Genomic DNA, 24,928 nt, shown 5'->3' with positions numbered 1-24,928 from the left:
CACATTCTTGCCTTTTCCAAACATCTGCAGTCTCCACCGCACCTTTGGCTTCACCCTTACGTCTTCACAAATTGCCCTCTCAGGGGCATACCTTTTGGCCTACCAGGCACTTTGCAATTGAGGTGGATGCCATCTTGCCTCAGAATTTGTGCATTTTCCTTGCACCTAAAATCAGCACCTTGTGGATGCCACCAAGGTTTGCTGCTGACTGGAGCAGTACCTACGCTTTTCTGCCTTTTAGCTATAGGGGTCAGTTGCCTGGATTGCAGGACTCTGTTTACATGATTGTGAGGAAAAGCTTCTCAAAGGAGCCACCATTCTGGTACCTCAAGTGACTTGTGTTGCCATTCTAGAACATGGCACTCTGCAGCTTTTCCCTCTGAGCAAATTCTTTCACTTTTGCAGTGAGGCTGCACAGGTTGGGGACCCCCTTCCTATGATGCTCTGGGGCCATCTTTCTTATCTCTCTGTTTCTCCTCGGGAATCAAAATCTCAACTCTGTCTTTGCAATCCACAGTCTTCCTGGAATTTTCCTTCTGGCCAAACTCACAGCATTGTACACTATCCTGCTGATCTCTTTGCTTTTGATATGCAACATAAATGTGGCTAAAAGCCCCCAACAATAGCCATGCCACAGCCTCAAGGTTTGATTGCTTTTTAATTTTTTTTTTCAAATTAATCAGTTCATTGCCCTTTGTCTCAGTCTCAGCAAAGTCTCTGGGCAGTAGCAAAATGCAGACAAACCTTCTGCCAAGCCATAACACACATCAGGTGGAGTCCAACAACCAATGCAGTCCTTCTTCCCAACAGAAAACTCCCAAGCCTGGTTCTTATCATCAGGCCCTCTGTCAGCCTTCTGGTCTCCTGAGGTCTGACCAGAATCCCCTCTACAGAACAGCCTAAGCTGCTCCAGCTCTACACATCCAGGTGACATGTCCAAACCTTTCCAAACTCTGCCCACAAGCCATTTCCAAAGCCTCTAGAAAAACATGGTCAAGAATAGTCACAGCAAAAGACCCCACTCCTAGGTACCAAATTCTGTCTTAATGACTTTTTACTTGTTTCTGAGACAAAATACCTGAAGCCCAATTTCAGAAAGGAAAGATTTATTTCTTACAGTTTTTGCAGGTTTCAGTTCACACTCAGTTGGCTCCAAGGCAGGCAGGTATGGCTGGGCCACAGTTCATGGAGGCTGCAAAAAGCACAAAGGAACCAGCAAAAAGCAAGATACACCTTCTTCCTGCCATTGAATTACATCCTGGCTCCACCCAATGTGGGTTTAGGACTGACACCATCAATCCGAACACTAGACAATGAACCATCATAAATGCACAATGCAAACTCATGAGGCTTGGGGGACACAGGCATAAAACATGACATTCCACCCCTGGCCCTCAGGACTCATATACATCCATTATGCAAAAGACATTTAGTCCACCTCCAAGAGTTGCCAAAAGACCTTCCTATCAAGGTCACTTAGGTCTTCTCAAGAGTTATCTTAGAACCATGCATAACACCTCATGGCTCTTCTGTCAGTGTCAGCCACTTAGAAGAGTCACAATCATTGCTTCACCACATTGCTCTCTGTGAAAGCTTGGGAGATTTTTTTCCTGTGACTCTTCTTAGGCACACCTTGCATTGAAGGTGACTTTCCTCTGTGGTATTATCATCTCCTTGATGAGACAACCAGGGACTCACTGAATATCTTAGGATGATGCAATCAGAGGTTATTTTATATCCTGGGTCTCCACCACCCTTGAAGGGCTGGGGCCAAAATATTGGCTATCCATTTAGCCCATCTGTTTCTCTAAGTTTTGGCTTCCAAACCTTAGCTGTCAAACATCCAAAAGAAGTTTTTCATAACAATACAGAATATTAGAGGCAGTAAGTGTAATATTACTATTTTATCTAAACATGAAACATCTTAGAACATTAAATGAACCCTATTTTCTTCTATCCATGGACATTTTAGCATTTGAATACCTACAGTATTAACAGTTGCATATTTTACATAATATATCAGGAATCAGAACCATACATAGTATGGCATCATGACAATCATGAGATTCTTGTAATAATCTAAATTCTTGTTTGACATGAAATATCCCTTTTAGTCAATCACCCTTATCTAATGCAAAAGAAGTTTTTTGTATATTATTGAAAAACTTATTGATCTTTAGTTGAATGTGAATCTCACAAGTCTTTGTGAGCAGCAAAGGTGTGCACATGAGACAAAAATCTGTTACCATAAGTCATCCCCATTTTACAATCATGGAGTCTTATGCATCCAGAATTATGAATATATGCAATACATCATATAGTTGATTAAAATCAACTGTCATAACCATGTGAAACATTTATACAGGCATCATCAAACCAAAAATATGTATTACTTCATTTGATAATGACCAATGTGAACATTTAGGAATAAATTTCATAAATTTGTTTGAGCTGTCTCCTATAGTGATCTGGAGATCATTGAGGTCTCTAATCAATGGATAAAAACTGGTTAAAAATGTTACCAGACAGCTGCTTTCTTATTTATCAATCAGACCTTGGTCCACCAATCTAACTGCTAAGGGACTTTATTTATTTATATTTTTAAATTTATTTTTATATAAAGAAAGACAAAACAAAACAGAAAGCAGGCATAAATAGTACATACATTCAAATTAAAGAATAAACAGTAATAAATCACTACTTTGTGTGTTTTATTGTCCTCTTTCAAATAATTGTTCAAGATACAAAAGTGGACCATATAAATCGGAATTCAAACAGGGAGACTTCAAGTAGTTCTGTTCAACTATCTAATAGAAACTAAGTAATATGGCAATCAATCCTATACACTTAATCATGTATGTATTTATCCATGTCTTCATTTATGTTGAGTTTAAACAAACCAAAGCAGATTAAAATCACTCTAGTTGAAGATTAATCGTATTGCTTGATTTCACATCATGACACGATGGAACCAGCACTGGGTACTGTAGTCCCCTTTTTTTTTTCCTAAAGTATTTGTTCATTTCATCATGTATCATAAAATCAGTTCTTCTACATTATTGATAGGTTTTATGGAAGCATGCATCTTAACATGTGTTACTATCCTTTCTATATTAGAGGGAGAAACAGAACAAAGCAGGACAGAGCAAAACATAATCCTAGAGATACATAAAACTAAAAAGACATATAAAACTGCTGTACAAGGAGTACTACCATGGTTACTGTGTTGTCTCTTGTTATCATCAATAAAAATGGCTATATCATTGGATAAAGTATAATTGAATATATCACTGCATAACAGTATTAACAGAAATAGAACTTTGTAGATAGTGTAGAGCTACTAAAACAGATATTAGTCAAGTCAGAATGGGTATTATAGAGAATCATTTCTATTTTCAGTATAGTTGTCTACACTCTGACGATACTATCAACCTAACGGTTTTGAATAAAATAGTCAATACCAAGAAGCAATCAAACAAATCAGATTTAAATAAATTCAGTAATGATATAACAGTATAAGTTATAGAGGAATCTGGTTTAAGTTAACAGGAAATTAAAGATGATTACTGTGGTATATCTGATATTTTTGGGATAGCTGTCTGTGCCCTCAGATTTAGTGCTTGTATAAAAACTGGGATGGAATAAGTTCTATTTAAACAGAGTGGTACAAGTAATATGGGTTTTAATTCCTGATACACTTATAGCAATATCTTCTTCTGTCTTTTTAAAGTCTATTCTTCCCCTTCACTCCCGCAGGATGTACTGTGTATTTTTGGGTCTCCCCAACACCCTTGCCTTTATATTGTGTGGGCAACCTGCTATTTATCTAAGTGTTTCTGAACTTTCTCACTCCAGGACTTGATCTCTAGTTATATTTCTTTACTTATTAAAGCCTTTCTTTCCAACCTACCCATAAATACTGGTCCAGTTGCCCCTATTACTCTCTCATTCCCTATCACATCGAGTTCTATGTTCTCATATTCAATTTTGGTCCAAATACCCTTCTTCAGGTCAATTATACTTCCTATAAAGAGCATCTCAGTTGGCCCTATTTCTTGATCCACTCTGCCTGTGATTCTCTCTTTTTTTCCTTAATTTAGTGTATATAGGACATCTGCAGTAGAAATTATATCCAACCTTCTCTGTCTCATTTCTGTTGTTCTATTTTTCTGTCATCAGTTGTCTATTTGTCTTCTTCACTTTGCTTTTTGCTCCATTCATTGTGGCCTCTCTACCACTGTTCCTGAAATCTTGGTGATTTTCTCTCTCTTTAGAATGTCCTATAGTATTCTCTGTAGGGTTGGATTGGTGGTTGTGAATTCTCCCAGTTCCTCTTTATCTTGGAAGCATCTTATTTCTCCATTAATTTCTAGGAAAACTTTTCAGGATACATCAATCTGGGCCATAGGTTATTTTCTTTCAGGACTTGGAATGATTCACTCCATTTTCTTCTCGATTTGATGGTTTGTGCCAAGAAGTCTGATGTAATTCTGATGGACTTTCCCTTATAGACGATCTGTTTCTTGTCCCTGACAGCTTTTAATATTCTGTTCTTATATTGGATTTCTGGTATCTTGATTATTATATGCCTATGTGTTTTGGTTTAGGTGGCTGGAGTTTTGTATGCCTCATACAGCTGAGAATCTTTTCCTATGCTTCTGATGTTTTCCTTTTGTGTGTGAATAGAATTTGTAGTTCCTTTGTTTGTACGCCTGCTGCTTCTTTCACATTCGTTATTCTTAAGTTATACATCTTTTTGTCATCATCTAGCATTTGTATTGTTACTACTTGTTTCCTTGTTAAATTTAAGAAATTTTTCCTTTCATGATCCTACAGTGAAAACCTGTCCTCTAGTTTGGATAATCTACCCTAGTTTCTTGCAAATAATTTTGCCAGCTTGCAAAGGAGTTTTTAAATTCATGGTTCTCTCTTTGAACCAGCTTCCTTTCTTCTAACTTTTCTCTACTTTCCTCATGAAACAATTCTCCCCTTTTTTTGTTTTCTTCCATTTTTCCATGTTTTTTTCTTGAGAGGTGCTTATCATTTCTTAAATTATTCTATTTATATCTTGCTTTATTCGGTTAAATACTTCACCTTTCAAATTTTCTATGCATTCCTGAAGATATTGCTATATATCTACCGGGGCCATGTCTGATATTGCATGTTTGCTGTCCTCATTCTGCTTTGAATTTATGGTTCCTGGATCCATGCTCTCATGATTGGGGAATGGGAACCCTTTCTTGTTGCTTCCTCTTATTATTTTTTATTCCTTCCATACAGGTGTATATGGGAGGTCCAGGTTCTTTGTTTGTAGGTTACTGTTTGTCTGAAGTGCTGATTGTATGTCACCCCCGCCCCAGTGCAGTGTACTATGTGGATACAGACCAGAGAAGCCTATGCTGCACCCACCCCCGCTGGATTAATCAGCCTGGTGAAGGCTTACTGCATTAGGGCATTGGGACTGGTATGGGCTAGCCTATTGGTTTCAGCCTGAGGCATGACACAGGTCAGGTGCTCCCCATCAGTCCCACTTGAGAAGGAAGAAGCTGACCGAAATCACTGCAGCCCCTTGTTCTGGCCAATTTGCCATGTCCCAGGATGTCATCTCTTGGCGGTTCTATGGAAGGCGTTTTTTCCCGTCATTCACCACAGGTCGATGCAGGGTTCCCTGCCAGCTCAGCTTGTCAGTTAAGATCACCGACTCCCATCCTCAGTGCAAATGCATCTCCAGTGAGATGAAACTGATGAGCTTTTGTGTAGTTCCATAAATCTTGGCTGCATGAGATCAAGTGTAGGAGTGGCAGCAAGTTCAAGTGGCAGCACCAAGACTGTAGCTGTTTCAGTAGAAGCACTGGGACTGTATTTTTAAATTGTTTCTCTCAGCTTAATTTTTTCCAGGCTTGGGAGTATCTATCTCCCTCTGCCTGGGTCTCACTATGCTATATTATTTTTGGAATCTAAGTTAACATCTCAGAGAATCTCTGTAGCCTACTGTTACCTATCCACCATCTTTTCTTCTCCAGGACTTTGTTTATTCATCCTAATAATATAATTTCTAAATAATGAGACTATAAATCAGTGATGAAGAACAACATATTGCATTCATATACCCAGGCTTTGTGACATTTTGAGAAGCTGGCAAACAATGTGAAACCATGCTTCGTAAATTCACAACCCAAACATATCTTTGATCAAACAATGCAAACTTGGTAAAAGAAAAGTTACTGAGCTTAAAATGAAAGGAACAGCTGTTCACAGAGTGAACAAATGGACAAACAGACAGATGATCAGTGTGGATTCAAACAAACACAGAAATCAGCACACAACTTGTCGGGGTCTGTGAGAATATTTAAGTTCCCAAAAGCCATTTATGTACTTGTACCATGCCTCTTTGTTAAACTAGCTGCCCTCTTAAACCCCATGCTTTTTGTCTCATTGATCTATCTCTAACAGTGGGGTGTTAAGGTCTCCTATTTCAGTTATATACTTGTGTTTGGTTTTTCATGTCCGTTAGTATTTGTCTCATATAGCTGGGTGCTCCTGTATTTGATGCATATATATTTGTAATTCTTCCTCTTGTAGTTTCTCACTTACACATATGTAGTGGCCTTCTTTATCTCCTTTAAACATTTTAAAGTTCACATTTTCTGCAAACAGAATAACTATCCTGCTTTTTTCTGGGTTCCTGTTTCATAGAAAACTGTTTTCCATCTTTTGTCTTTTAACCTATGAAGTTTTTTTTTTTTTTTTAGTAAAATGTGTTTCTTGTATACAGCATATTGTGGGTTCCTGTTTCTTGATCCACTCTGTCAACCTGTTTCTTTTTATAGGTGACTTGTGCCCATTTACCTTTTTAGATATCACTGATATGTACTTACTTGACTTTGCCATGTTGTATTCCTGTCGTTGATCTCCTGCTTTTCTCCCTTGTTCAATTTCTTGCCGAGCCTGGTCATTTCTTTCTGTTGTTCTGGAGATTGTGGTCATTTTTATCCCCGTCTAGCATGTCTTTCAATAATCTTTCGAGGGTTGGTTTGTTGGACATGAATTTCTTCAGTTGTTCTTTCTCATTGAAGTATCTTTTTTCTCCATTAAATTTGAAAGACACTTTTTCTGGTTACATCGGTCTAGGTTGAAAGTTGTTTTCTTTTAGGGCTTGAAATTTTTCACACCAAACTCATCTTAACCTGAAGGTTTGTGCTGAAAAGTTTGCCTTAATAGTAATCATAGTCTTTCCTGGACAGGTGAGTTGTGTCTTTTCTCTAACAGTTTTACTATTCTGTTTTTATGCTGTATGTCTGGGATCTTAATTATTATATGTTTGAGCATAGACTTATGTTTGTTGTGACTGTTTGGCACTTTGTGTGGCTCTTATTTGCATATCAGAATTTTCCTCATGTTTGGAAATTTTTCTGTTTTTATTTATGTGAATAGCTTAGTTATGTCATTTGCATTGACTCATGCATTTTCACTGATGTCTATTAGTCTTACATTGCTTCTCTTGGCATCATGTTGAAGCTTCTGGATTGTCATTTCATGATGCTTTGTTATTTTTATATGTTCTACACATTCATGATCACTCCCTGCAATACTGTCCTCAAATTATGAAATTCTATCCTCAGCTTCATTTAAATGGTTTTGCCAGCTTTCAGTATATTTTTTTTTTGTTTCTTGACTATATCTTTACATATGTTTCATAGATTCTGCTTGTTTTCTACATTGTTCATTCATAGTTTCAATTTACCATACTCCTGTATTTTTGTTTTATATATCTCTTCTCTAGCTATGTTGAGCAACTAGTTTACTATAGTTGTTATTTCTTTACATGAGAAATTATTTCTAATTCAATTTCCTCTGTAGCCTCATGGATTTGTTTCTTTACTTCATTTTCTATCTTTTGAGGTTTCTGATTTATGACTTTTAAAGTCCTCTATTTCAATGTAGGTTGGTCTTGCTCCTGATGGACCAGATGTTTGAGATTGCATTTTGCCTTTTCTTTTTGTCATTTTCCAATAGGTATAACACCCATGGTGAGACTGTTTCACTCACATTTTGCTTTAACTCTTTCAGCTGCTCCCATATTCCAAAGCTGTCTAGATTGTACATATGTATTATGGGTAGAGAGGAGAGTCCCCTGAGTCCCTCTCCTTGGGCTAGGGGCTCCTCCACCTCCATCTTCTGTCAAGTAGTTGGCCTGTCATGCAATACCACGGAACTCTCACAGGGACTGTCCTAGTCATGGGGCCTTAATTTCAGGAGAGGTCAGCACTCCCTGGGTCATGCAGTGTGACTTCCACAGGAGCCAGCTGTGATTCCAAGTCCTCCATGGGATTCACAAGTCTATCACTTCTAAGGCCTTCAACATGCCCTTGGCAGGCACATGAACCCTTCCCAGTTTCTACATGCCTCCAATCATTGTCAATTATCAGGTAAACGAATATTCATTCCACAAGAGAAACCCTGTTTTTGTTTTGAAGAGCACAATGCAGACTTTCTTTTTTTCAGCAAAACACACTGGTATTGGTGAGGAAGTGCACAAAGGAAATTTCTTCTCTCTTGTTTGTGGTAAATTCACTTCAGATATCATTTTGACAGTTAATTTCACATTAACTCATCTGACTATCTTAGGATTCTGTACATACAATCCTCTCTATGTCATGAAGAGAATTTTATAAGATATTGATATGAACTTTGTTTCCAACAACTGAAAACTGAAATGTGAATATCCAATAACATTTGAATGAACAAAAAAAAAAAAAACACACACACACACACAGAAAACCATGAAGTGAGAACCTACGAAAGAAAATCCATAGGAAAACACTGTACAGCAATCTCACTGTACATAATCCTTAATGATTATGATTGGTGAAAGAAGGCAGAGAGGTCAAATTCTATCCAGTCATTACATACATTTGGAAAATGTGACAAGACATGTGTGATAGAAGACAGGTCAGTTCATATAAGAGATAAAATCTGTTCTCCCAGAGTTGCTGGGTATCAGGAATCCAAGAGGCTTTGCTGGGTCTGTTACCATCATATCTCTGTAAAGACAGGCTCAGGGGAGATGGCACTAGGGCATAATTTGCTCTCAGGGTCTGTCCCTTGCTTACAGGCAGGACCCAAGGCGAAAGCCTGGTGCCTTTTGGACTGTTTTCCCTTTTCTCACTCAAAGCTCATCAGGCTCTCCTCTTGCAAGCTTCATAGATAGCAGTGGCTTCCCCACAGCGAGAGATCCAGAGAGGGAGAAAAATAAATACTAAAATGTAAGAGAGAACATAAGAGGGAAAGAACAGAAGATGGGTTACAGTTATTTTAATGCTGGAACTTTAGTATTTACATCACATGATGTCTGCCATATTCAGTTATTTAAGAGTGAGTCAAGAGCTGAGGAGAGAGCTCAGTATAGAGTACTTGGTTACCATGCATGAGGCCCTGGGCTCAATTTCAACACTTCTAATGCAAAATAGCAACACTAATAATAATAATAATAATAATAATAATAATAATAATAATAACAAAAATAATTCACTAAGTGAGGCCCATAATGTAGGGAATGGGCTACTCAGCTTTTGACATCAGAAGGTCATCTGTCAGCTATTGAGTAGGAGTCAGACCATGGGAGTGCTAATTCACACAGGTGTGAATATAGAAGCAATGCCAGAAGATTTGGGGGTTCAACTCCATCCATAGTGCTGGCATAGCCTGTGTGAGATCCTGACTCGAGGCCATAGCACCAGTACGTAGAACAAATTGTGATGCTTAGGGAACATAAAGATGATTGAATTGAAGAACTTCTGCCCCCTCACGATGCCACCAGGGAATATGTCCAGGAGGTCAGTGTCATTTCTACCACCAGGCAGCACTGTATTCCACGTTCATTGCACCGGTTCCTGCATTTAACCTCTAATTCTGTACACTATGTACACAAGACACTAGCCAACAGGCATTACAATTGTCATCTCAGACTGGTGAAAATATCCCTAGGAAGTAGATGCCAGGATGACCTCTATATTGCATGGGGATACTCCGTGAAAGACCTGAGGCATGGTGTCTTGTCTAGGTTTATGGAGGAAGTCAGGAGGAGGATTTGGATCTTTCTCCTCAGAGCTGTGACCCTGTGAGCACTGCTGGTTTTTCTTAGCCTTGGGGAAGCCTTGCCTCCTATCATGGATCTGTCACGTAGGTGAAGCTGTTATCTTTATTGTGAAGGACACTGGAGAGTCATTCCATGGGCTTCCAAGTATCCACAGTAAGAAACTCTGGAGGATACCATAGGACACAGGTTCACACAGACATCATAAAAAGAGCTGGTGAGTGCATTTAACCACCAATTTACTAGGCTATGACCCTAATGCAATGGCCAGAGTAAATTTAGCCACTGTTCTCTTGTGATTCCATGTTATCCAGGACACAAGTCCCTCTAAAGAACAGATCAGGTACTACCCACATTACTGTGAATGTGCCTAACTTCCTGGCCTCTGCATATGTGAACACATAATAGAGGAATAGGTGTCCCCAGAAGACACACATAATGGAATGATGCATCACTATATGAACTGAAGAGGAAGGAATGGCAGGCAGAACACACTCCCTCTGACCACTCACTTCACAGATATTTGCAGTGCACCAACCCTGTAGAGTAAGCACAAGTAGAGCAACACTGCAGACACCATTCTCTTTCTCACAGAGACAACACCACGAGGGTGGGAAAGGAAGATGGATTTCATGCTTTCCTAAAGAAAGGAGCACGGTGGTCACAGCACTTTTAGGGACTAATATCAGCGGTGTAAGTCTTCTTGGACCAGCACTGTCCCATTCAAGGCAGAGAGAAGGCTGGGCTGGGCTCTTTGCAACTGGAGCAGGAGGCTGGTGTCCAATTCTACAAGATGTCCCAGCTGAATTGGATAAAACTGAAACTAAGCACTGCATTCAGAAGATTTTGGCTTTGGCCTGTGGGCCTCTGATGAGTGCATGGGACACTTGACAAGGAGAAAGACTGCCAGTCTTGGGACCTCAAGCAACCCTGAGGCATGCAGAAATGGGTTGGTCAAAGCTGAATGAGAAACTTTGCTGGGGTGGATTTATGCACAGAGTTGTCTGTGACAGGCACTGGGAAGTTCTGGGCCCTGCAAGGAGCAAGGACAGTTGGTGATTGTTCTCCTGCTGATGCTTGGCTGGTACATGAATAACTTCAAGTCCCAATTGCACAGCGTTGGTCATCCACACCTCCAGTGACCTCACCAGCTCTGGAATCAAAGTGAAAACTAGGGTCAGGCACCCACTATTAAGGAATTCCATAACTGGCACTTTCACCACACCATGAAAGGTGTCTTGAACTCTACTTAGGGGCAAGTCCTGCAAAGCACCTGCTTTTACCTTCCCATCCCCTTTTAACCCATCCCCTTGTATTTCTTTCAGTTTTGATTTTTACTCATATCTCTATAATTATTCTCAACATCAAATTCTAAGGTAATTTTAATTAAAAGTGAAGATATCATGCATTTCAACATATTCAATTCAGTAGCACGTCATCACATCAACAATTTGTACAAATTCCACATCCATTGAGTTCCAGCACTCTGCTCAGTTTTGGACCATTCCATATTCTTGTACTCTCTTATTATTCCCCACTCACTCTGATTTTTTCACCCTGTGATTTAGTTCTCTGGGTCTTTAATATTCGTGCATCAGATTATGTTTGACCAAATATTCCTAGAGGAGACTGGCTGCTATTGCTCTTCGATAGAAGAGAAAATCCCAGATAGACCAAAGTGTACAGATAAAATGTGAAGACTATTGTTTATCTACTCATCTTTTCATGTTGGAAAAGCTTTCCCATGATTTCAGTGGTACAAAGGACAGAGAAAGATCTGATTCTTTACATTTGAAAAACAGAACCAAGAATAATGTAGAATCCACAATAAGAAATCTTTGCTTACAAGCAGCAGGCAGATAAATAGTTTGTATTAGAAGTGACAAAGAAGTGTCATGAGTCCATTCTGTGAGAGATGAAAAATTCTTGTAATTCAAAAGAGAACCACCACATGTAAACAAATGTAGAAAATGCTGAGCTTCCCAAAGCTGATTCATGCAAGCACACATCCCTGACATTTGCTGTGTCCCATCTGATGGTGGGTTTTAAGGCAAGTGCTGAACATCACTGGGGAGAACATGGTGTGCAGAGAAGAGCCCTGTCCAGTAGCTCCCATCACAGCTCTACACAGGTGTCCCTGGACCTTACAGTGCTCACAATAGAGATTTATCCCACACAGAGATCCGCATAACTTTTCAAGCTTTGTGTTTAAGACTGTGGTTCACAGCACTATTTGAAGCAGGAGGACAGTGGCAGCCTTGCTTGCTACACTCCACATGGAGTGTTCAAGGCATTAGAGTGGGTCATGAGAACCAGGGAAGTCTGTGGGGATGCTGAGTTCAGTCTCTCTGGGCCCACAAGGAAAAAGGAAAAGGAATCTGATCATGAAGTAATACACTATTAAGAGAAGGATGTGTGCATGGAGGATCTTGATTTTGAAAATGAAATGTCTCTGACATCAATGTGTGTCCACATACAGACATGCAAGAGTCTATGCCCAAGATTGGTGTCTCAGCAGTTTACTTACTTATGCAAACCCTGACTCAAAATAAAAAAGAAATTTGAAATCAGAATTTATTGTAGTTCAGTGCAAGGGCCTGCATTCAATTCCCTGAATTGAGTTAAGGAAAAAAATTGGGAGCAAGCTGAAGGGCTACAAAGCACTATCACCTGGTCTTTCTGGAGAGCAGTGTGCCCCAAGCAGCTTGAGCCTCCACATCTTTCTTGGTCACTTTGATTTTAAAGAATGATCAGTTCCATGAGGGATGAGGAAAGGAGGGTTTTCATCCAAGAATACAAAGTCTCATTAACAATGGAGATGAAATTTTCAATGATTACTAAACTGCATGGTGACCACAGTTAATAAGAAGGATAGCTTTCAAAACTGCTAAACAATGGGATTTGCAGTTGTAGTCACTGTGAAAGTATTTGTAGGTTAGTAAGGTGGTAGACACATTAACTGGACTGATTGTTTCTACAAAGGAGCCATAGATCAAAAGCACATGTTACCCCACAAACATTCATAACTATTGTGAATTACCAAAGGAAGATATACTATAGCTGTACTCCCAGCACTCAGGGAGAGTAAGGAAGGAGGACCACAAGTTTAAACCCAACTTGGAGAGCTGAGTAAATTATTTAGAGATTGTGTCAAAAATTTAAAAAAACAACAACTTTTAAAGTGCATGGGCATATAGCTCATACAGAAATCCCTGGGATCATTGAACACAGTGTATTAACCATTATTCTGTTATGAAAAAAATTAATCTATTTATAAAATTGTTTTCATACTTTATTAATGTCTACGTGTGCTACATTGAAATAAAAAAGAAAAAAGAAATCGTTTGTTTGTTTTATTTTCCTTTGAGACAAGTATTGCTAGGTACTGCAGGCTGACCTTGACTCAACAAGTATTTCAGGCTAGCCTTGAACTCCCTGTGATCCTTGTGTCTATTCGTCCCATGTGCTGGGATTACAGGCATGCACACCATGCCTTGCAAGAAAGTGTTTTTTTTTAATTGTCAAGAGGATAAACCCTAATGAAATAAAACAGAATAGAGTCAATCAAAACAAAAGGATGATCATGGTGCATCAGTTAAAAATAAAATCCAACAGTCGTTTGTGTGGCCTCTCAGCTGGTACAGAAAATGACTCAACAACTTGCTGAACTCCAAATTTCTCCATAGAATTGGGAAAATACCTAAATTTTGCAAGGTGTCTATTGTTAACATGTTTTCTCTGAGAAGCAATTCATATCAAGTACCAGGGAAAGAACACAGAACTCTGATTTACTACTTCCAATGTCTGGGATTTATCCCAAGAAAAAAAGATATATGCTCAATGCAGTTTTTCTAAGAGGAACTTGACTTGTGTACATGGTCAGTAACAGGATAACTAAGTAAAACTCTACCTAAGCATATATTATAAATATTCAACACTATGCAAATACACAAATGATGTGAGCAGAACTGGGGAGTATGGGTAGAGACAGCCGAATACTGACAAGATGGGTATTCTGCAGCAGGTTCAACAATGTGGGTGAATTATTTGTGTGTGTGTGTGTGTGTGTGTGTGGACTTAAATTTTTAAACTGCTGATCACACTTCCTCATCCCTCAAAGTCCCATGCCACATTCAGACTCCTCACAAAGCTTAAACACCCAAGAGGCGCCAATATTAAAACAAGCAGAAAGCCCTTATCAATGGAATGGACTGGAGACAAAGCATGTGTAGGTAGAATAATAACTGCTGTCTTAATTTAACATCTAGGTCCTCTCTCAGTCTGCAGGGAGGAGATCCAAGTGGAATAAAATCGTCCTGTTGGGGTAAATGTCCGCGGCTCACTGACAGTAGAGGCCATGTGAGATTCTGAGCCTCCCTGCCACAGGTTCCAACCAGGGCTGGGCTCTCAACAGCACCTAGTGGGAGGGGGGAGGATCCCAGGCCCTGTGCTGGGCTGGCCATGCGGACCCCGACAGAGAGGAGGGTGGAAAGGAGAGCCCTGAAGACCTGAGGCTAGGTCGCCCCATTGCCACGCCCGCAGCCTCCCCGGACCCCCTACCAAGGCACCTGCGCCGCTAAATTCGGGGCCACTGGGCCGCACCGTCACTCAACACCAGCTGCTTTCCACCTACCTGGCCAGACCCCAGTCCCAGCCCAGCAACAGCCTAGGCGGAGGAAGGAAGGAAGAGTGCTCAGGTCACCACAAGGGGGCGCTAGCGGCAAAATGGCCACTCCGTGCATCCCCTGTGAAGCTAGGCCAGGGGCGAGGCGAGACTGAGTGGGATGCGAAGGCCAGTGGCAAGGGACCATCCCTGGGCGCGGGCCGCCCAGGTTGGGCCAGGTGGAGTGTAATCTTCCCTGGCGGCCAGGGGGTGGGGCCACGCGATGTGAGTGGCAGGGCCAGAAGCTGGGACCCAAGAGGTGCAGAGCCCTCCAGGAGGCAAGAATGAGGCGGTGGGCGTGGCAGTGGGGGTTAGGATTTCTCTGAAGCTGGGTGTGGCTGCAGGTTGAGCTTCTGGGAGACTGAGCCCCAGGCCTGCTGTGAGAGGAAGCAGAGGTGTGGACTGAGTCTGAGGCTTGGAATTTATAGATGTCTGGACTCAAATCTTCCTGGGCCTGACACCTTAGGTACACTGCTTCTTTCTGGGAGCCTCAATTTCCATTATTGTTATTCTATTATTTTGCTTTGAAATACTGCGTGGTTTTTTCCATTAAAAAAAAAAAAACTGTGAAGAATGGCAACACTCATCTCTTGGCACTGTTGTGAAGATCCAATGAAAACCCTGCAGAGCTCTTCCCATGGTTCCTACCATATAGCAAGTGCTCAGATGCCATTGTTATTTGTGTTGTTGCCCTTCTTTTATTACAGAGAAATGAGTGCTTTCGGTATCCATCGTCTGATGTCTTCATAACCTGTCACCTCTAGAAAATACAAAGTGTTTCCCAGAGACAAAAAGCAGACACATTGCTTAGGATTGAAGGAAGCAATTATAAGGAGCCATAAGGAAAATGTGAAGGTCACATATACATCACCACTTTGGTGATGGTTTTCAAGGGGCTCATGTATGACAAGATTCCTAGAGGATTTTTTGTTTGTTTTTAGTTTTAGTTTTGTTTATTTTTGGTACCAGGAACCAAATTCAGGACCCTGTGATTGCCAGGGAGCACTTTGCCAATGAGCTACATCTCTGACCCATGTCAAGTTTCATCCAATTTTGTATTTAACCCTGTTAGTTCATTGTATGTCAATTATAATGAAATAAAATTGCTTTTAAAACACTTCTCATCTGAGCTATCCACAAAAGCTTTATTTATTTATAGATTTATTAACAAGCAATTTTGTTTTTTTAGATTTATTTCTAAGCAGTACTGTTTATTTATAGATTATTTTATATGAAGTTTTGTTTATTTATAGATTTATTTAATTTTGCTGTGCTGAAGATCAAATGCAGTGCCTTGGTACTTTTATCTTAATTTATTCCCAGACAGGGCCTTGCTAAGTTGCTAAGTTGTTTACATTGGGCTGGAATTTTATTACATTTATTAGCATTTTTGTATACTTAAGTATAACAAAGGTAGTTAAATTGAGTAATCTCAAGTGAATCAATAAATACAGCTTAACAAACAATAGCTGGGTGTGATGGTACATGGGTGTAATCCTGGCACTTAGGAAGCGCAGAGAGGAGGATTGTTGCAAGTTCTAGGTCAGCCTAATTTACATAGTGAATTGATGGCCAGCCTGAACTACACAGTGAGAGTTTTAAAAAATAAATTAATAAAATAAAATAAAATAAGATAAACCCTGGACTAAGGCTAGGAATTATCTTCTAGTCCAAAGCATGGGCATCTTCAGAGGATTTACTTTTGAAGGTGTTATGGTTTGTATCTGGGTGTCCCTACCAAAGACTCAGGAAGTCACAGAGGCAGCTAAACCTAGGATCTGTGATTGGTTCATTATTTAGTACTGTGATTGGTGATGAAAGTGCTTCACCTTCGCGGGGTTTGAATAATTGGAGTAAAAGAGGTCTCACCAGTTCATTTTGTGAGAAAATTGAGAAAGTCTTACAATTCAAAAGGAAATCACCACCTGTGGCCAACAGGTGCAGGAAACATTCAGCCTCCCAAAGTTGAATCACACAGGCACAAATCACTGAGATGTGCTGTGTCCCCATCCAATGGCACATTTTAAGGCAGGAGCTGAACAGCACTGGAGAGAACATGGAGGACAGAGCAGAGTCCTGTCCTGTAGCTCCCATCACAGCTATATATGGAACCATCCTTAGACCTCACAGGACTAAAAAGAGAGGTTTCTCCAACACAGAATGCAACACAAATTTTCAAGATTTCTGATTCACAGTACTGTTTGAAGCAGGAAGGAACTGAGACCGTCCCTAGCCTTCACATAGAGCATGCACAGGAGAGCTGTTTGGAGAATGCCATGAATGATTGTTGGAGGGAACTCTGGCCAGGGTCATAGAGGTGCAGGTCTAGGGGTGAAAAACTCATAGCACAGCAAGGTTTTTCATGGGCTAACCAGTGCATTGGGAGTCTACACTGCAAACCAGTGCTTCCCAACACCAGGGACAACACCAAGCAAGGGCATTTGGATGCCAGAATGGCCAAACAGATGAGGGGCAGCCCTGACTGACACAGCTGAGCAGAGTATCCCTCGGTAGCTGAACCCCCAGCAGGTCCACCTCACTTCCTTTTCAGGTCTGTCAGCAATGACATCACACAGAAGCACGGCAACACAATTGAAGTTTTCTCAAACTAAATCATTTAGCTTCTTTTGAAGAAATGATTGAAAATGCACAAGTCGGAGAAAAACAAGGCTGAGAACAGAATTCTGCATGTTGTGTAAATAAACTGATCCTTTACAAGTCATGGAAATAATGCCTGTGGGTGAGTCTGCAGTGGCAGAGGTGTGAAAACTCATGCATGCAGGTTTCACAATTGCAAAAGAATGACTCCAAATAAATGCTACATAGACATGACTTCCCTTTGGCACTGCACTACAACAACCTAGATTTATTGAGCCACCTCAGTAAACCCAAGGCAAAACCCACCAGATGATTTCATCACCCAAATGTGAGGGTTCAGCAGCTCTGCTCCCTGCTTGATGCTGCTGCTGGTTGACAATTTCAAGGTGTTTCTATCGGCACAAGCCATCTCTGTTCCTCTCAGCTCATGATTGCCTGGGTGTGGATCAGACTATGTCTTTACATAAAATCCCATCATGATTTCAGGATGGGTAGCAGTCTCTTGTTTACTGGAAATTATTTTTGAAGTTTGGGTGTAAGAGTCCTTAGACCATGTGCTTAGCAAGTTGAGGGGAAATGAGATTGTTTGAAGTAAATGTAGGAAACTCATTTGTCAGTGGCAGATTCAGTTGGTATTGACACCCATATGTTATGGGTAAACAGGCATGAGTCAGGGTTTGCTGTACAAAATGCTGGAAGGCACAGCAGTGTCCCCAATTTCAGTTGCTGCTTTGCTTCCCTCATTCTACCAAGGTGGAGAGTGGATTCTCAGCATTCAATCACCTAGGGTTTGAACTACAGTAGAAATCTGTAAAAAGTTCTGTCAACTGGAAAGTGAAAACACAAGGAAATGTTTTTTGGCAAAATGCAGTTCTAAATATATGCTCAAATAATCAAAGAAGCCAGGAAAAAATAAGAACAAAAAGAAATATCAACAATAAGAACCCAAAAGTTTACCAAATCAGAAAGGAACAATTAAGAGGTGTCTCTCTTTCCTGAGGACACAACGTTTCATATAAGAAAGTTAAAACTCAACTGAAAAACTTTTAGAACAACCTGACAAATAACTTCAATTTCAAGGTACAAAATCCACAAGTCATAATCAATTCATATCTATGTGCTTCAAACAAACTGCAGCCCGAAATACAAGGAACAACATTCATTAAATAATTCATCGAAAAGAATTAATACTCATGTAAAATTTGAATCAAACACACCTCTTCTTGGAAAATTGTTGAAATTGAAGCAATGAGTGAAGTGGCACTAAGAGAAGAAAAGACAGACTGTGATGGTGGATGGGAAGAATTCATGTTGTTATAATGTACATGCTACCCAGAGCAACCAGTTTTTCAAATGCCATTCCTGTCAAAATATCAGTGCCATTTTCCTAGAAATAGAAAAACAATATGAAAATTCAGATGGAAGGACAAAGAGTCTATCCTATAGCCATGGAAAAAATATTAAAGTTAGAGGCAACAAAATACAGAGTTTTCAGGTATATAATAAAGTGACAACAGTCAAAAGGGTCCTATACTGCAAGAACTGGACTACAGATTAAACAGGCCAGCCCAGTAGAGACCAACTCATACAGTCGCCAGGAATTTTGTTTTGTTTCTCCCTTTTCCTTCCCTTGCCTCCCCTCCACTTTCCCCTCTTCTTTCCATCATTTCCCATTCCTTTAGTTTTCTTTCTTTTTCTTTTTCAGTTTTTGGTCAAGTTCTTCCTGTGTAGCTCTGGCCTAAGCTGAACTCAGAGTGTGTTGCAAGCTGGTCTGGAACTCCCAGGAATCCTGCTGCCTCAGCCTCCTGAGTGCAGGCATTGCAGGCATTTTCAACATTCCATGCTCAGCCAATGAGTTTTTAGCAACACTATGATGAAATCAGGACTGGTGGAGTGTCTGGTAATGCCAGCAGTCCGGAAGGCTGAGGCAACAGCACCACAAATTTAAAGACACCCTTAGCAATATAGCCACTTATCCAGAATCTGGATGAAAATAAAAAGAACTTTAAATGTGGAAAACCATGGAGCTAAGTGAAAATCTCAGTATACAATCCATAGAAACTGAGTGCAAAACAAAAACTTGGAAAGTCCAATGGTAGAAAAAAATATTTTAAACTGTCCTGGCCTTCTGGAGAGCAGTGTGCCCCAAGTGGCATTAGCTTTCACACTTTTCTTGTGCTTTCACTTCAAAAAGTCATGAAAATCCATGAGGGATTTAAAAAAAAAAAAAAAACAGAATGTGCTTCAAAGACACCAAGCCTCAATACCAGGGCAGAAGGCATTTGCAGTGATATTCTGAAGCGCATGATGACCACAGTTACAAAACAGAGAATCTCCAAACAGTGTTAATGGGATTTTCAATCCTACTTACTTTGAAAAAAACTGCCAGTTAGGAAGTTGGTACATAGCTTAACTAGATATACTCTCTCTGCAAAGTGTCTAAAGTTCAAAGCCAAATATTTCATTCTATGAATGCACAAAATTTTTGCTGATTATCAACTCAAGATAATACTTGCAATCCTAGCACTCTGGGAGAGGGAGGGAGATTGAATAAGGAAAGGTTTAAGCCTGGCCTGGGAAACTCACAATCCTAGTGAGATCATGCTTTAAAATTTGTAAAAAGAATAACAAATTTTACAAATGTATGAAAATACAGATCATTAAGAAATCATTGTGCACAATACAGTAGCCAGTGTTATTCTCTCATTATTCTTCTGTATTGTATCCTTTTATAGACTTAACAATAGCATCTTTTATGTGGTCCTTATTAATATGTACTTGAGTTACATTAAAATAAGACAAGAAAGTCTTTTCAAAAAAACAGTAATCCTTTGCTCAAATCCTACTTCCATATATAAAGTTAGTACAAAAATAAAAAGAACCATCAAATTCTCTTTATACTAAGCTCTCCAAATCCTAAGAGTATATATTCAGTAGGATATCTACATTCATCTCAGTTAAAAGGTCAAAAAAGTTGAAACAGTTCAACTTCTTGGCAGTAGATCAATGTCTAAATCATGATAAGCATAATGCTTAGTTTGCTAACTAAAGTATGTATGTAAGAAAAATTCACCAGGATTTGATTTGTCGAGTTATAGATGGTTTTGTGGCTTTTTAAACCTTCTAAATGTATTTTTTATTTTGATTTATTTATTTATTTTTGAGACAGGATTTTGCTAAGAAGTTTAGGTTTTCATTGAACTCACATTGTAGCCCAGGCTGACCTCAACTCACAGCAATCTTGCTGCCTCAGCCTTGCAACTTCTGACATTAGAGATGTTTACTACCAAACCTGGCTCTCGCTTACTTTCTAAATTTTTTCCAAAATTAAATTACCCAGAATTATATGATATGTCATAGTTTATCAGGTGAATTATAAAAAATGAAATCAGAAAGCACTGAAAATGCACTGAAAGAGACTCAAAATCCTCACCAACACTAAACGTAGTGTAATATAACATAACACAACATAACATAACATAACATAACATAACATAACATAACATAACATAACATAACATAACATATTATAGCATAAAAAACACAATAAAACAAAGCAAAACAAAATAAGAAAACAGTGTTGGAGGTTTAGTTCAACAGTATAAGTGCCCACTTGGCAAACTTGAGGTCATAAGTTCAATCCTCAGTACCAAAAAGAAAACAACCATCTGTGATTTTAAAAAATGTTTCCAAGTGTACCTTAACAGTTTGTAAGCTAATCACACATAAGACATATAATATGGCAATTTCACATCTAAGTATTTTTTCTTTGAAATAAAAATCTATGTTCACTCAAGACCATCTATAAGAATGGTGGTGGCAGCTGGCTTTCCAGGGCCAACCCGGAAACAGAACAAATGGGATCACTAGATGGGTGACAGATGCATGAACAAGTTGCAGTTGGCAGGTTCAGCCCCATGAGAGTGTGTGGTGGCTCCACCAGCAATTAGCAGCAGTATGTGGAGAGCCCAGCACACAGATGCTGCTTGAAGGAGACCAACCAAGAGCATTGAGACTGAACAGGCTCAGCACCATCACCTCTAGGAAAGGCAAACTAACCAGCATGGACACAAAGCCCATGGTCTGCTTGGGATGGGAGAACAGGAAATGAAAAAGTGATTAGGAGACAAATTCCCCAGGAGTGATGCCCATGTGTCCTTCATCAGCACAGGGTGGTGATGTCCATGGCCTTGCAAAGCCTCCCCTTGCCCTCACCCCATGTTGTCCCTCTTCAATGGAGGTCAGAGTATGGAGCACTACAGTGTGTGGCTGAGGAAAACATCTAAGGATGAAATGAGCATTCATAGGCATGTGAGAGTAAAACTTGCTATGATTCCTCCTTTCATGTACACATGGGTGTTATAACATGAAACATTTCATATCCTTCAAGGAAAATTATTATGGGCATTCTGGGAACAGCTCCATGCTCCTTTGTGATAATGAAGTGAAACTAACATAAGTCCAGAAAAGACAGTCAAAATAAAATTTGAGGAATCTCTTAATGAAGAAACTGTGCACCTCATCCTCAAGGGAAAGGATCATTTGGTTGGAAAAGTCTAAAAACACACATATTTTGCTCATTTTTTAACTTGCTGTTTCTCAGGACACAGATTAGTGCACAATAAAAACAAAGGAGGCATCAGAGGTGGAGCCTCAACTGTGGACCCCAGCACATGACCTTACTTTCTTGGTAACAAGTCCAAAAAGAACTCTGAAGGCTCTGGTCACCAGGCACTGTGGTTTGGTGACAGTTGGCCTTAATAGATGGCTGGCTTGAGACAGTGAACAAGGAACATGCTACGATGCTTTCCCAGAGCTAGTGGCCCCATCATCAGGACCCTGTGTCAGGGAACCATGTGCGAACATATGGAGAGGATGGTTCACTTGGTCCAGATGCTTCAGGAAGCTCAACTGGAAACACCCAGCTGTCAGCAACCCAGGCCATGGTGTATTGGCACGCACAGGTGCCCAGAGGCACCCAGAGACAAGAGGAAGCACAGAACACATATGCCTAGGCTCAACCACCAGCCACTCAGAGACACTGAGTCCAAAACTAGTTCAGATACAGAGAAGCTAAGTTCTCACCTGAGCAGCCCTGTGGGACTTGGCCTCCTGTGTATTCAAGTCCTGGCCATGTACAAGCACCTAAGTCTTGGTTTACAACACTGAACTGCGGGATGCTGATTGGATCCAGAGTGCAGGGTCACTGCGGAGGAAATGGGGGATCCATGGCAAGGGATTAGCTGTGACCTTGGCCCCATGAAGACCTGCTACAGAGGCTGTCCTGATTCCCAGGGATGACCTTCCATCCCCCTCACTGACACACACATGGGGAAAACGGTTCTGTTCTTTGGAAAGGAGATTGGAGAGTCACTCTAGGGGTTTCAGGGTATGCTTAGGGCAGGAATTCTTAGGGATGGCAAAGTGTCCATGGCCCACAGGTATCACTGCAAAGTGAGTGGGTGTCATCAAGCCAAAATACACATGAAGACACCCTGTGTGAAGACACTTTTCTGAGTATTGTCCATGATCTTGTAAGCAGAACAGGTGTAACAACTGCCCTTTCGAGTTTTGATGTTCTTTGGAGGCCACAGAGTCAGCATTGGCAGCAGAACAGATATGGTTCACCTCAAGGAAGTCTTTCTGTGTACAAGACCTTGTTTGGAAGTGGTTACAGACCATGGAGGAGGAGTTCTACAGAGACCAAGAGAACTGGGCAGCAGATCTTTGCCTGACCTAGACACTGCAGAATGGCGGGATACATATCGATGACTCCTTACTTCTCAGATATTCATGGAGCACTATCCCTGAGTCCTTAAGTGCAAAGAAATGGCAGATATCAGTCTTTCCCTTTGTTGAGCTGACCTGTAGTTGGGAAGGGCAGGGAAAAACTGTGTCACACTTCCTTAAAGAAGGAAGTGGTGTCATACCACTAAGCAAGGCCTGCCTCACAGGAAGCATTCTGTCAGCCTCTAGGGATCCCAAGGCCCACACTGCGACACTGTAGTTGGGAGAGGGTGGGAGTGGACAGTGAACTTGCTGGGCTTGAGACCCATGTGCCCCCCTAAGGTAACCTGTGTAGGTGGAGTTCAAAGAGAGGCCAGACCTCTTGCTTTGCTACCTCCCTGTTAGCTCTAAGGATGCATCTCCTGTCCTTGACTCCTCACTGGAGCTGAACTCCAAGGTGGATCCCCAGGCCAAGCTTCTAATGGACCATCTGGAGCCTCCTAAGTCCTTGGTGCCTAACTCACAGGGTAATGAGCCCTGGATGTTGGTTGTGGCCTTGACAGGGTAGAATGTGCTACTGAACCGAACTATGTGCCCAGATGATGGGAGACACAGGAACCTGATTCCCTCAGCAGTCAGTGTGGGGATGCAGTCTGGGAGGATTTATTGGGGCTGTGTTCATGCACACAGCTGCATCTGACAGGCAATGGGAAGGTTTGGCCCTGAGAATTCCCTGGAAATCAGTGATGTTTTCTTCTCCTGAAACTGCAGAGGCAATTCCAGTGCATGCTGAATTTGCACCCACAGAGCTCATGCCAGCTCCACCTGCAGCTCCTTCACCAGCTCTGATCCCACAGCAAGAGCAGACACATGTTGTCCTTTCTCCACCAGCTGCAGAGCTGGATCTCCTGGTGGCTCCCCAGCAGGAGTCATCTCTTGACCTCTACCTGCAGGCAGCTCTTGACCCATTCCTGCCATTCCCCTCTCTTCCAGATTTACCTATTATTCTATTTATTATTATTGTATTCAGGGATGCCAGTGATAGAATCATCACAAATGAAATTTAAGAGTTTATTCTTGTTTCAGTTGACGAGTTTATTACCATTTAGTGCCTTCTCCATATTGTGAAACCTTCACCAGTGTCCTCTTGCAGAACATTTTCATCAACTCACTACACAAATATATTTTCTTTTCTTTTCCTTCTGACTAGATTCTGGCCACCAGTCATCCAATGGCCTTGTAATTTACCTGTCCTACCTTTTCCACATCACTGCAGTTGTGTTTCTCCTCTGACTTACCCTACTGTAAGTAACTATTTAATCTCTCCTTGTCTGAGAAGGGAAAATCCAGACAGATTGCATCAATTTCTCATGGACATATTCATGGACTCTTGGCAGGGCATACAAAAAGAATTCAGGAATTTTTTTGTAATTCTTAGGATTAGGGTTAGGGTGGGTGGAGCAGTTGTCTACACTCTGAAGGACACTGGGCAGTCATTCCATGTGCTTCCATGGTATAAAGAGCAAGAATCTCTGGGGGATTCCAGATGACCCAGTTCCACACAGACATTATGGAGGGAGCTTGTGGGTGCCTTAAATCATCAGTGTATCAGGTATTGACCATGTTGCAATGACCAGAGCAGATACAAACACTGGTCTCTTGTGCTTCCATGTTATGAAGGCCACACAGGCACCCTGGAGAGCAGACCATGTACCACCCACATTATGGTGAATGTGCCTAACTTCTTGGCCTCTGTACATATGGACATAAAATAGGGGAAAGGGAGACTCACAAAGGCACACAGAATGGGGTGATGCATACGAACTGAAGGTGGAGGAAAGGCA

This window comes from Cavia porcellus, unplaced genomic scaffold (genome assembly GCF_034190915.1).
Source record: "Cavia porcellus strain 051 isolate PalLab524CR breed Dunkin Hartley unplaced genomic scaffold, mCavPor4.1 scaffold_32, whole genome shotgun sequence".
Lineage (NCBI taxonomy): Eukaryota > Metazoa > Chordata > Mammalia > Rodentia > Caviidae > Cavia > Cavia porcellus.
Note: the sequence above shows the minus strand (reverse complement) of the source record.